At 37.4% G+C, this 4,126-nt stretch overlaps 1 long non-coding RNA gene across 1 annotated transcript; it reads right to left on the bottom strand.

Annotated features, from left to right (window-relative positions):
- Positions 1 to 3,039: 3,039 nt before the first annotated feature.
- LOC113469524 lies at positions 3,040 to 3,631 on the bottom strand. The gene is made up of 2 exons (XR_003392900.1): positions 3,415 to 3,631; positions 3,040 to 3,252 (listed from the first exon to the last, which is right to left on the bottom strand). It is a non-coding gene; the product is annotated as an uncharacterized LOC113469524 (long non-coding RNA).
- Positions 3,632 to 4,126: the final 495 nt, after the last annotated feature.

The raw sequence follows: 4,126 nt of genomic DNA, 5'->3' as shown, positions 1-4,126 counted from the left end.
GAGGTTGGAATATGTAACATGCTATGTACTTTGTGTATTGTATAATAAGGCTTGGTTCACGTATATGTTCAGGTGAGTTTACTTCCTTTCCTTCTCGACTGGGAGGACCTGATGGAAACAGTGTTGAAAGTTTCATAAGTATGTAGTTTACACACCTACCCTGCCTATTATAATACCTCACTGTAGAAGATTGTCTTCTGATAAGGAAAGGACTAGCCCTGGAAGGATCTGACTCTTACTGCCTTACATAGGTATAGTTAGAAGTGTAATAATTATTTACAAACAACTCACAGTAGTTCTCTCATCAGATCAACTACCTACGTACTTCTCTTCTGAAGAGCTGACTGAAATCAATGTTCAATTCAAGTTTAACACATGCTTTCGCATTATATTCTTCAGATTCATTTCCTTTCTTTCGTATGTCTTTATGGTACCCTTCTAACTATTTTCCTGTCAATTTATCAAAAAGTAGCGTTGATAAGCGTGAGTAGGTACCTTCAATAAAGTCTTTATTTTGGGCCCAATGGAGCCGAAGAGGACTTACTGATTACGATACAGTACAAGGGACCACACACCCAGACTTGTCACTTTAATAATCCAGCTAAAAATATATTGTGACTGGGTTTGTTTAACGTCTTATTTTGGGGTTCACGATAGACAGAAAGGGGAAGAAAGACATGAATAGCTATGGGTAATACTAAAAGAGGGAACTTATGATGTATAAGGAAAGCTATGAAGACTGAAAAGTAGGTTTGTAATTTTCAAGAGTAAAAGAACCTGACACTGTCATAGGTCACAATGCAATCTCCGCACTTGCCTTGACTCTTTTGTCTGTTTCCATAATCACTTAAGTTTTCACAAGTCTCAAATTTTCTAAAAGGTAAATGTACCTGCACGGACTAACGATTAATAAAAGTGCATCCAAGACAAGAGAAGTATTGTTACAATTTATGCATAGCTTTACTTTTCTGAGCAATAAATAGTACAAATTATTCAGTCCAAGTACTTAAAGCAATCCTCAGATTAGCTATTGTTAATAACTTGAAACCCACTTGAACACTTGAAAATTATTCGTACCACTCATGGTGGAGACTCAAAAAAAGGAACCTCTCTTCAGCAGTTCATGAAAATTATTTCCAAGCATGTTATATTCACTCACAGTACAAGTAATTCAATTTTGTGTTTTGTTGGATTTTCTAAAAATTCTCGTCCCTTGTTCAAGCTGTGATTGACATTTCAATAAATTTGAAACCAAAAAGCGAGTCCTCGAACATAATTTGCTTTCTATTGTTCGAAAATGTGAGTCATTGTTTACGCTAGTGTGGAGAATGACTTTCTATCCAACTAGCGGCCCGCGGGCCATATGTGGCCCGCCAGACCATTTTCGTGGCCCGCGAAGCTCTTTGGGATTTGTACAAACTTACCTGGAAACTGACCCTCTTTAGTGTTCATCTACAATTAGGAGAATACTTTTTGAAAAATTTCGCCTGCGGCGCTCAAAAATTCGATCGGACTAAATTTCTGAAAAGTTGGGAGGGAGGGTTCCTACAATGCTCCTCTATGTAAATATGTGGCCCGCGAAGTACCTCCCAAAGTAGCATGTGGCCCGCATACACATGGAAGTTGGAAACCTCTGACCTATAGTTTTAGGTGTTACCCAGGTAGGTAGGTAAGGACTTGGGGATTTTTAGGAAGGTACCTATTTCATGTACCTAATTATTTAAGTAAGTAGGTATGTATAAGGTACATTTACATTTACAGGAATGTATGTATAGAGGGGATAAACGAGATAATTAGGTACAATTGTTACCCAGGAGTTATATTCGTTAGGGTGCCTAGTGTTCGGTCAGGATTATATTGAGACAATAATGAATATATTCCCTTTAGTAGGTAGTAGGTACCCAAATACATAGAGATAGGTGCTGAGACTACTTTGGGTTCTATTGTTTAGGAAGGTACTTAAGTAGGTAGTGAAATAAGCTATTGTTTAGGTAGGTAACTTAAGTAGGTAGGTACCGAAATAAGCGCGAAATTAAATAAGTAGACCTGAATATTTCGAGTTTGGATCTCCAGGATACGAATAGGTACTAACCCATATTGTTTCTCGCTTGAGGATCCTAAAATAGATTTGGCCCTTGAAAAATATATTGCTCTTGCTGTACTTGGACCTCAGCACAGCAGTGTAGGTGTGAACTATGAGGAATTGAGGAATGGATTACAAGACGAAAGAATAACGAAAGAAAGTAAAGGAAGATTTGTTAATCAAGATAGATAAGTACCTAGGTATGTACCTAATTTCTAATTCAAATTACCTACACGGCCTAACATTATGGATTGGGTAGTAGGTACCTACCTAAGATACCTATCTACTACGGATTGATAAGAATTATTTACACAAGTAATCCACCCAATTAGTTATTGACTTCCTATCACATGAAAATCAGACCGTACCCACTTGAAACTGTTTAGTTAGAGGTGCCACTGACTTCCTATCACATGAAAATCAGACCGTAACCACTTGAAACTGTTTAGTTAGAGGTGCCAGAGCAATCCCAACCCTTAGTGCCATCCGACATGCATTACAACATTGAGAATCGGCGTACTCTTGAGAAAAGGCCAGAGGATTAGTAAGTCGAATTAATGACTTCCTATCACATGAAAATCAGACCGTAACCACTTGAAACTGTTTAGTTAGAGGTGCCAGAGCAATCCCAACCCTTAGTGCCATCTGACATGCATTACAACATTGAGAATCGGCGTACTCTTGAGAAAAGGCCGGAGGATTAGTAAATCGAATTACCTATCTCTTGAGTTGAGATTGATCCTGGATTGAGGAAGGAAGAAAGGAAGACATCGATTTTGGTAGGTATAGCTTGATAATCCGACTTACTGCCTCGGCTCCTTGCCGAAGGTAATGTTATGTGTTTGAAAGGTTAACAAGGACAGATTAAGAACATTAACTTACCTAATAATCTGCGGACTTCCAATAGATTGAGATAAAAGTTGAAAGATCCCAGACATGGTGTCAAACACAGAACAAACAGAAACACTTTCATTTTGGAAAAGATAAGCATTATCACAAGCACTAGACACTTATCAAAACATAGGAAAAACACGAGGAGCTTTTCGGAAGCTACCTAAAAACACTAGTAATCAAGAAAAACACATCGGAAATTTTAACACTGATCCAAGTAGGTACCGGCAAAATAATCCTATAACAATCCGACGTAGGTAAATTTCAAAAATAAATACCTAGAGGGCCTTTTGGAAAAACACGAGGAGCTTTTCGGAAGCTACCTAAAAACACTAGTAATCAAGAAAAACACATCGGAAATTTTAACACTGATCCAAGTATAGGTACCGGCAAAATAATCCTATAACAATCCGACGTAGGTAAATTTCAAAAATAAATACCTAGAGGGCCTTTAAATCGAAAGTACATGCAATTGTCTACTTGAAAAATACGACTACACTTCGGAAAACTAGTCAAATAAATTTTTAAAATAATTAAACACTGTCAAAAAATTATTCTTTTATTTAAAAACACAAAAATTTACTAGGGGAAAAAATCAAAACGACGTGAATCCCTTCTCCCAACACGTATAACTCAAGACTGATTTTTTTGAAATTTTGAAAATAAACACACAAGTGTAAACAGAATACTGCTCTCCCCTCTATTCATTTGTTATTTCCCCTCTTTTGTTCAACACTCTATCCTTTTCCAACGCATTGGAACAGGCACGAAAAACCATGTTCTATCTTTGTTCAGTGGTTACGGCTTAAACACACAAGTGTAAACAGAATACTGCTCTCCCCTCTATTCATTTGTTATTTCCCCTCTTTTGTTCAACACTCTATCCTTTTCCAATGCATTGGAACAGGCACGAAAAACCATGTTCTATCTTTGTTCAGTGGTTACGGCTTGTTTTTTTCTGGATCTTTAAAAATTAAGCTCGTGCTTGAAACTGCTTGCTGCTTGTTTGCTGGTGTCCTAACAAGGTTGTTATTGGCAATGGTTTATTGGTAAGTTTTGCATTCTCGTGCTTGAAACTGCTTGCTGCTTGTTTGCTGGTGTCCTAACAAGGTTGTTATTGGCAATGGTTTATTGGTAAGTTTTGCATTCCTT

The sequence above is a fragment of the Diaphorina citri genome, unplaced genomic scaffold (assembly GCF_000475195.1).
Source record: "Diaphorina citri unplaced genomic scaffold, Diaci psyllid genome assembly version 1.1 scaffold1114, whole genome shotgun sequence".
In the NCBI taxonomy this organism is placed as follows: Eukaryota; Metazoa; Arthropoda; class Insecta; order Hemiptera; family Psyllidae; genus Diaphorina; species Diaphorina citri.
This window is presented reverse-complemented; position numbering and strand designations above follow the sequence as displayed.